Here is a 10,006-nt window from a genome sequence, read left to right on the forward strand (position 1 = left end):
GCAGTGGGTTTATTTCTTTATATATTTTAGAAGAAAAGCATGGCACAGCTAGTCCTGCCTAGTTTGTGTTGGTTTCACAGGACTTCTGCTACCATGATGCTGTATCTTTGATATTCCTCTTCTCTCCCTGTATATTTGGTACATAGCCCAGATGTGGCTGTCTTGTAGGAGAACTACAAGGTATCTTTGAGACTTTTGTTGACTTTTTTAAAAGGTTGCAGTATTAGTCCAAAAGGGTTTTTCTGCTTACCTGAGCATGGTTTCAGGTGCTCAGGTCTTAAGTAGCTTTACTTACTGCAGAAGATCATAACTCCTAAAGAAATGGCTAAGGACACGTTGGCCATTAATAAACAATAGCCTTTTGAAATGACAAGTCTTAGTTTGCCATTTCCTTGAACAGAGATCATGCTTCTGTTTGTGCTTTTTTGTTGACAGATAGAAACAAATACCAGGCTGGAGTCTTCTGGAATGTATTGCCTTGACATATTTAATGATAAAGGTATTTCATTTTCCTCTTTGTGAGAATAGAAGTCGTTAACATTAATAGGATATCCATGCTTGTCAAAAAAAAAAAAAGGACAAAGTTCTTAAATTCATAAATACTTCATTCACTATATCCAGTTTCTCTGAAATTCATTTCCCTTTTCCTAGCTTATTCTACAGTTATGACTAGCAATTTGTAATGTACTGCAGCTGATTATGTGATCCTGGTGTTTGCAGAAACAACATGATCAGTGGGTTTTTTTCTTTTTCTTTTTTTTTCTGGCGGATGGCTTACTACTACTGTAACATTATATAGAAAACATGATAATAAACACATAAGTACTAGAGGCCATGAACACTGTCCTCCTCTGTCTAGATTTAGAGCAAGGAAGTTGTATCATCTATAGAAATGATACAGTTTGCAAAAGTGATCAGTAACTCTAAGCAGAACTGCGTGGAATTCCAGGCCCCTGTTTCATAGTGCCAGCTGTTGAGCTCAGCTGCTGAGATTTTCTTGTAATCGGTTTTCATCTGCTGTTATTCTTAATTTTTACTGCTGAAGCATCTAGGAACCTGGGTGACAGATTGGTACCATACTGTTCTAAGCATTGTGTAAACACAAAACAGAATCAAGGTTCCTGCTTTTAAGGATTATGGATTCTCATAAAATGGTAAATCAGTGCTTTGAAAACATCAGTAATGACATTATCAACTATTACTCTGTTCAGTAAATTATATGTCTTCTTCTCATTTGCCTTCATTTCCAGATCTCATTGAGAAACATTTTCCTTGTGCAGATGCCGATTAATTTTTGTCTTTCTTCTGTATTTCATATAATGCATTGTGTGAAATATATTAGAAGTATCTATGCCATCATTGAACTCTATGTGAACACTCCATGCTAAAGGTAAGCTTTAATGCATTAAGCTTTGCAATATCAGAGTATACAGATGATTTTTAAGGCATAAAAGAGATGCTCACTAAATCTAAGGGAAAATATAAATGTCTTGAAACATGGAAGAGAGTAAGAAGGAGAAAGATTGATAGGTTATAGTATCTTTTATTATTGCTATATTGAAATCCAGTCTTGATGGTATTAAATGGGTCATTATCACACTGCTGGCTGCGTGGTGTCTTTGGTAAATTGAGCTCACAGAGTAATTCCTGTTAACACGAGTAGCCAAACTTGATACTAATTGCCAACTTTGTTGCCATGCTTATGCAGAAAAAACATCTCTCTTGCCCCCTGGGCAGGAGTCAGGCATAACGCCAAGGTAGCTAATTCACTGCTCTGAATAGAAGCAGGTTGAATAGAAAGCTTTGGTCAGCAAGGATGCTAATCCAGTTCCAGTCATTAAGCATCTTTGTGTAGAGAAGTGATGTTATGTCTTCCAAGCTGTTAAAGCAGATTCACAGTTATGTGCATACTTTCTCTATTACAAATATCAAGCTCATTTGAGCTTTCTGTTCAGAAATTTGGCAAAGGAGAGACAAGGCTGGGTGGCCACGGCAAATGAGAGGAATCATTTCTAGACATCCTATGTCTGCCTTCGTGAATGCATAGAAAGTATCTGTTTTGGGAAGATGTGTAGTGTTTTTATCCACCTATTCAGTTTCCACCAGTACTCCCAGTGGTAGTGAACTCCCATACGGAAAATGCCAGTGAGAGTTTTAGAGTGGTGATCTAACCCAGCTGAGAAGTGGCTGAACACATGTGTCTCTTTGGTGCCACAGCATTGATAACAGTGAATGGGGCTGTGAAACAAAGCAGTGCTGTCTCTGGGTTGGCCATCAGGGCAGTTAAAATTGAAGGGTGTTCCACAGAGATGGGGGGACTGGGCTGCTTCTTCTAAAGGAAGGAGCGTGGGAGCGCAAAGAAACACCAGAGCTCACATGCAAAACCAAGGCAGCTGAGGAGAGGGTAGTGAGCTGCATAGTTGAGCTGGTGGAAGGGACAGAGAACCACTGTCCTATAGGGAGGTTGTCCCCTTCTCCCAGCCATGGCTGCTGTTCCTATTTCCCCAATTCCTCCACTGGCTGTAAGAGAAAATCCAGTAGGGGCAAAGGAACTGTGCTCATTTCGATGTTTTGTGCGGACATGCTCTTTGGCAACATCCTATTTGGCCTGTGCCTAGAGGAAGTGCTGTGCTCACAACAATGAAGCAGACATCAGAAAGTTGTACCCACAGTTCACAAGTGCAAAACTGATTCTAGCAGCTGGCAGCAGTGCATGTTCTCTCTGCAAACTGAATGAAAATATATTCTTAATGAATTTCTTCAGTTATAAAGGCCATTTAAATGACATATGACTTTCAAAACAAAGTATTCTACGGGGCATATATATCTCTCCCCACTCCTATGTTTGCTTTTCCTGCTTTGGCATCTGACATTAATGTCTGCCATTGGACATCTCAACCTTTGTATCTTTCTCATGGGAGACACAGATCAGAGTGTTTAAGCTTTGTAATTTGGTATTGCTGGCATTTTTTGTTCCCCACAAATGTTTTCTGTGAAATTAATGATGTTTAGCAAGTTTTGGAGGAAAAATCATTAAGGACAGAATCCAAAATAACCTTACTGATCTGAATTGCTCTCTGAATGAACTCTGGGAGGTTTAAATTAAGATACAGCATCAAGCCTTTTCATTTGTCCTAGAAGTGAGGCTATTTGCAGATACTATTTGAAAGAAATAAAATGTCAAATACTTCAGACAAAAGCTTCTAGATTTTTTTCAGAGAAGGGATGACTATTGATCAAAAATACGTTCTGTATGTTCCCAGTTTATGAAGACATATTTATTTCCAAGACCTAAACTGCTTTTTATTTTTACAGTCTTTGTTTGAACTGAGATCCACATTCATTGTTACTGAGGTTTAATAATCTAAGGGTCACTTGAAGGGCTTTTGTTTGAGAGACCTTTCAAGCCAAGCCAAGGCAGCAGTTTAGAGAACGTTTCTTGTTTGTAGACAAAAATATATTAAAACAACCAAGGGAGCTATTACTCTTCCACATAATTATTTTTAATGTCTCATTGGACATGTATGAAATGCCTTTCAGTTCCTGTGGGAGAATTACTTTTTTGTTTTGTTTTTACATTTTGCAGCGTTGCTTTTGTTAAATTTCTGTGTGACTTTTCTATTGAGCAATCTTCACCCCACAACACTTTATAAACATGAACAGTATCTCTAGGAATATGCTTCCAATATAGCCTACATAGCACCTTGAGATTTATCAGGGGTCATAGGGCCCAATACCTTGCATACTTTATGCCACCTATTTTTTCTGGCCATAATCAAGGAAGAACATGGCCATGGTTTCCAGCAGGGAAAGTGACAGAACAGCTGTGAGTCCAGGACTGCATGAGGTGAGGCATGGCCATGTGCTGCACCAGCCTGTGTTAAAGGCAGGGGAGCGGGGGGGGGGGGGGGGGGGAAAGGGCTGGGACTCCTTTCACTCCCTTTGCCTGGTGAATGCATGCCAGGTAATCAAAGCAGCTTTGTGTCATTGGCATGAAAATGATCTGCAAATGTGTTGCATCTCCTAGCTCCTTCCAGTTACCTAGGACAGACTGAAAGGGAATGTATCCTTCTCTTTTACAACAAGAGCAAATTCCAGGGGAGGAGAACAAGCACAGAAATTGAAGTGGAGGGAGAGGGAAAGAACAGCATTAAAGACAGAAGCCATCTTATAATAATGTACTTCTAACACAGATATTTGAGCTTGGCTTAGGGCATGTGCATTACATACTGCTCCTGCTGTGTGGAGGTGCAGGCTCAGCAAATAGACAGGTACTTCTTTTAGCCATTTCCCTCCTATTATGTGCTCATGATCCTTTAAATCTGCCAGTTGCCCGAGCTGCCATTTCCATTTAGAAAGATGCCCATGTATTTCTTGCACAAGTAGTGAGAGGTCCCTCAGGTCCAGTAGCAACTTCATCTTAACTCCACTGCCATCACCTTTCTCCCAAGCATGGTGAAAGTTTCACTGACCCTAAAAGGACTGTGTTATTAGAACACTTCTAGCATAAACTTTGGGCGAGGGCCCAGGAAGCACCCAGGAAGCACCAGGGCTAACTCTAAACCTGAAACCTGCCATATATTAAAAAAAGAAGTAACTCCTCATCTGTATGTTTTGCACATAGGTCATTTAATGTGCTGTATGACATGTAGCAGCACCTGTCTCTCACGAGCATGCCTACTTTCTTTGCTCAAGACTGGCATGTCCTTCTGAAGTTCCAGTGACTTTACCTCTCTCCTCTGCTATAAAAGGAAAATCAAATTCTGAGTTCAGGAAGTGATAATGGAGCTCTGTTTCAGTTTTGGCACGTTATGCAAACATACACTTTTATCAGTGTCTAGTCATAAAGCTGATAAAGTTTTGTAAAAATGAAAGAGTGTATTAAAGGTATCTAGATAGCTGTTTTCCCTAACTGGATGTAAACCCAGTCTCAAATATGTAGTGCTCCTAAGTTGTGAAAGGATTAATTACCATGTTCACCATATTCAGACTACCAAACTTGAAGTCTGTCAGCTCTGAGTTTATAAATTGTAAGTTATGTAGGTGAAGTATAATTTGTAATGTGGTCTGGTTTGTGGAATTACGTTGTCTTATTCATGGAAAGGAATCACACATATCTAGCAGTGAAAGGCTGTGGAAGTTGTTTCTTTGAGGTAGGGGATGATGATAGAAGCAAGCTATTGTAACTGTGTAATGCAGGGATCCGTCTGTATGTTCCATCTGCTGTTTTAAGCATCAGTTGCTCAAAAATAAATGATATAATTGGGCAAATAAGTTGTCTTTACATCAACTGCTCTGTCTTGAAACAATAATTTGCTTGTGTCTCAAGAATATAGGATAATATGCACTTACTCCGTATCTTCCTAATGTCACAGTGACGTAATGCTTATGAAGTGTTTTGCACATAAAAATCACTGCAAATAATGTGTACTTCATGACACATTGCTTGAGACAAGAACAACAAAATTGACCAGGGAATTTTTTGAGGAAACTGTTGTTTGTATAAAGTTGATCTTGCAATGTCATCCGAAGTACCCTATCCTGATGTAACAGTTGTACTGCTTTGGATTCTCACTCAGTTGTTCAAGGTGATTTAGTCATTGATTTGTGTGTCCTTACATTTAGAAAGCACCAAATGTAATTATTTGCAAAATACTTAGTTCAGTGCTGAGTTCTTCTCTTCTGGAGAGATGCTGTTGGAGAGACCTTAGAGGAGGACAGCAGGAAAAAGGAAAAGGACTAAATACGTGCAGCCTGAAATGCTGAGATAAAAGGACATAGTAGTCCATATGTAGCTGAAACATGTAAGCATGAGAGACGGAGAAGAATTATGTCGAGTTTGGCAGGAGGATGTAGTGAGTAATAGATGGAATGATGAGGGGGAAATAAAATTGGCTGGATGAAGAAAAGCTTCCTGACCACGAGATCTTATTTGATTACTGAAGTTTCCCGGGGGACTTCTGTGATTTGGGAAAAGTTATACAAGACCGTTCAAAGCCCAGCAGTGCTGCACAAAGCATAGTTCTGTAGTCACCTAATGACTTGGCATCCAGGACTGAATAGTGCTTCCCATCTTTTAAATGCGTTTGAAGTTCTTTGGATTCCTTGTATTTGCTGGGCAGCTCTGATCCCTTGTATGCTGGCTGGACTACGGCTTCTCTATTGGTTAGTATTACAGCTCATGAAGAAAACCTGCCTCCTCTGAGCATGTGTGTGAAATGTGTGTACTGTGACTACAGGCCTGATCCTTTTCCTTTGATGCTGAGTACAGGTAACTTCAAAGGCAGTGGATAAGTTAGGTGCAGCTATCCAAAGCAAAGGGACATGATTTCTGGAGATGCATTAGGTGACAGTTTTATATGCCTCCGGGCCAAAATCTTTACAGTGTCTGTATGGATATTATTGAGAGGTGGTGTTGGAGTGGAGCATATTGCAAGTGTAAAGTATTCTGAAAGCCTTATTTAGTTGAACAGTTTATTATGCTTAAACAGTGACTAATAAAATGAGGAAAATTACCACAGTTACTCAAGAACTTTCAGTCTCTGATAAAGCATATGTAGGTATTACAGAGTGTTGGTGTTATCCATACATAGATTTATTTTATTACGGATCTGGAGTTTAGCTAAAGCTGACTCCAGTAGTTCCTCTGAGAGAAGTTTGTTTGATGAATAATTAAGTATGTTCTTTAGCCACTATTCAACCAATTTGCTGAACTCACTTCTGCCCACAGGTTTTTGGAGTGAATTGATGACTGAGAATCCATTTGAATTTTAACTGTTAGGGAAGATGCATGTAAAAGACAAGAAACCCAGATGCAGTGAAGTCCACAAGTCTTTTACAAATTGGGAAGCTCAGTTCATGGTGCAAGGGAAATGGGCTGATGGACAGTTTTCCTGATGGATCTTCTCTGGTTGGCCTTACACTATGTTCCTTGCATTCTAGCAGCTGTCCAAAGCAGTAGAACCCGTCTCCTCAAAGGCACATAGAGATTGCAAAGGATGATGCTGCTTAGAATGAAGCAATGAGATAAATGTTGCTAAGAACTCATTTTTGAAACTGTACGGAATCCAACATCTGCTCTGCTCCCAAGAGCTAACTGGTTGGAAATGTGGAAGCCTTGAATTTTGAAACAAATCACACAGAAATGTGAGTTTCTTCATTTAAATTAATACACTAATAAATCAAAATATCTACTTTTAAGGATACTCCTTATTTGAATTATCTTCTAATTTGAATTTAGTATGTATTATCTCATGGGGGCATGATTAACTCTGTATCAGTAGGTAAATAACTTGTATATCCTGAGATATATCTAATTTCTACTAAAGAAAAAAAAAATAAATCATTTAGATCTGGAACACTGATCACAATGCAAGTTTCATTTGCAAAGGATTTATGGAGACTTGAAGTCAGCATTATGTTTTGAATAAATGCACCATTGACCAGTATCAGATTTCCATAGGCTTTATCTTATTTTTTCTAAGCAACTGCTCATAAACCTTTTTAATATCTTGATTAGGATGATGGTGCTATTTGCAAATCTGTTCATAGAGCTATTAATCTATAATATTGCAGTCTAAAGAAAGGAGTCACACTTATTTAGTTGTTCCTTTCATTGTTTCATTTAAAAACATAAATAACAAGTTGACAGGGTTTCTTTGTCCCTTGTTTTGCTTCTTTCTTTTCAACTAACAAGTTAAGTATTTCAAAAGAGGTTTGTTAAGACACCACAAAAGTACGTCCTAGTTCTGATCTGCAATTCATTGAACCCTGCTATGATGTATTAGGAAGGAAAGACAAATAAATGGTAGGTTTGATCAGTTTAAGAATCTGTGACTCAACGGCTACAGCAAAATCTTAGTGCCTTTAATTCCTGTATTATAATAGTACTCAGGTGAAGAGCAGAATCAAACACCATAACATCTGAAGGGAAAGAAATCCCCTGTGTATCACTAGAAATAAATTTGGCTTCTAAGTATGAAGTTCAGTGTGTGGACCCTTCTCCTCCTCTAACTGTCACAGCGGAGCTCAGTCTCAGCCTGAGCTTTGCAAGACAACAAATGCGTTGGACCTAGTGGGGTCAGCAGAGCCTGCTGCTGAACAGTGACAGTCACAAATGTGAAGAGAAAAGCTGAGTCCTGCAGTGACACACTGATGAGAACCATGAAAGCACCGCGAAAGCCTGGCTGGGCTGCACCCAATTCTGTAGGGGGCACCATGACTGCTGTCACTGCTTGCAGCAGTTCTCTCTTGAATTGAGGTACTGAAGCCATGGAGTTTTCCAGGTGACTGTTCACCCTCGCAGCTGAACCAGTTGCCACATGCAGCAAGGAGGGGACTGGCTGCATAGCTTTGGTGGAGAAAAAAAGAAATACACTGAGTGGAAAGCCTCAGAATAAAGGACTGGGGAAATTCCTGTTTTGATGGAGCTACATTTTTGCTGCCAGTTGTTTCCAGCTAACTAGATGCAAAAAATGAACTTACTGGCCTTTGTTTTTTTGTTGCAATCCATATATATCAAGTATGTGTAGTCCAGAGAGAGAGAGGAGACTTGCACGTTCATGTATGTACGATCAAATAAAGGACTGTGTATGCTCTATTACTACTGAAGCTAAAGGGCTGTGCCTTGGGGCTGAGGGCAGTGGAATCTTCTCCCCAAGTGGTGAAGTAACAGCTGGAGTATTTATTCTGTGCTGAGGGGGCTGGGACCAGGGACTCATGCGTTGCAATAGCTCTCCAGCTCCAGCACTTAATCCCACTCCCTCACAGGTAGCATTACTGGCAAATCACACTGAGCGATGCTATGTAATGCAACAAACAACTGAGTTTCTTTGCTTACCCAAGGCCTCAAAGCACTTCACAAATATTGCTAGAGTTTTCTGGTATCCTGGCAAAATGATTGTCACCTTTCCAGTTTTGCCATGGAGTATGCAGAAGGCATTCAATAGAAACCCAGGAGTTTTGGTTCCTCATCTGTTTTAGACACTAGATACATTGTCTTCATGCACTTTAGTTTTGTGGTCACTGCATATCTGTAGGTGGTCGCTGCGTATCTGTAGGTAAGGGGCAAAGACAATATGCTTGGTTTTCCCTTCTGCATGGTGGGAGCCATAGTCCCTGATGGTCTAAGGTCGTAAAGCATTGATTTCATCGGGACTGCTCTTGCCCTGAAGCACCGTTAGTCAGGTGCTTACATGCATGAATTCCTCTGAAGTGTGTAGGATTAGAACAAAATTCTATGAAAACAGTTTCAGATCCTCAGATGAAGTAAGCTAGAGTAGCCCTGGTGGAGCCCCACTAATTTCCTACTGAGGAGGACTGGTCAAGAGAGTGCCTTTGCCCAGAGTTATTGCAAAAAGGGCTTTTTGAGAAAAACGTGAGATTTGGACTTCCCTTGCATTGTTAAATGTGTTTGTTCAAGAATAAACTTGAAACATAAAGGCACGCATGGTTAGTGTTTAGGAAAACATGTCACGTCCACTGGAGAAATTGTTAAAGAACAATTCATGATCTGTAAGTGTTCTGCAATATCCTAACGTTAAGAAAGACCTGAGGCTATTGGGGGTGTGAGTTACAGCCTTCACTTACTTATCAGAGGTATCACCAGATACTTTAGTGTGTGGCGGGGCATAGGGGTGTACTTTAACTGGATCTTTCCTACCACTTTTGAATGTGTAAGCATTTGTTTTACATTTCAGATATGTACCTGGATTCAAAGACAGTATTCGAGGTGGCTCAGAGAATTCTTAGAGTTTATGTTTATGACAGGTATGTCACTGATTTTTCATCTAAATTATTATATTTATAGTTCAGTAAGCCTTTATAGTTGGATCTACATTCTGCAGCTAGGGATAAATTAATTCCTTGGCTCTCAATTACCATATATCCATTTACAATCTGCTTGATTTTAGATTATTTTTGTTTTTCCTCTCCTAAAACAATAATTTTATTATTTCTCTTGGCAGAGATAGTGCCAAGAACAGAGCTCCAGTGTAGTACCTAAGGC

The 10,006-nt window shown here is 39.7% G+C and overlaps 1 long non-coding RNA gene across 1 annotated transcript; it reads left to right on the forward strand.

Annotated features, from left to right (window-relative positions):
* Positions 1 to 440: 440 nt before the first annotated feature.
* LOC104146378 (uncharacterized) lies at positions 441 to 10,006 on the forward strand. Its single transcript, XR_694663.2, has 5 exons — positions 441 to 499; positions 1,251 to 1,390; positions 6,943 to 7,146; positions 9,699 to 9,768; positions 9,966 to 10,006. It is a non-coding gene; the product is annotated as an uncharacterized lncRNA (long non-coding RNA).

The sequence above is a fragment of the Struthio camelus genome, chromosome 5, assembly GCF_040807025.1.
Source record: "Struthio camelus isolate bStrCam1 chromosome 5, bStrCam1.hap1, whole genome shotgun sequence".
NCBI classification, from domain to species: Eukaryota; Metazoa; Chordata; class Aves; order Struthioniformes; family Struthionidae; genus Struthio; species Struthio camelus.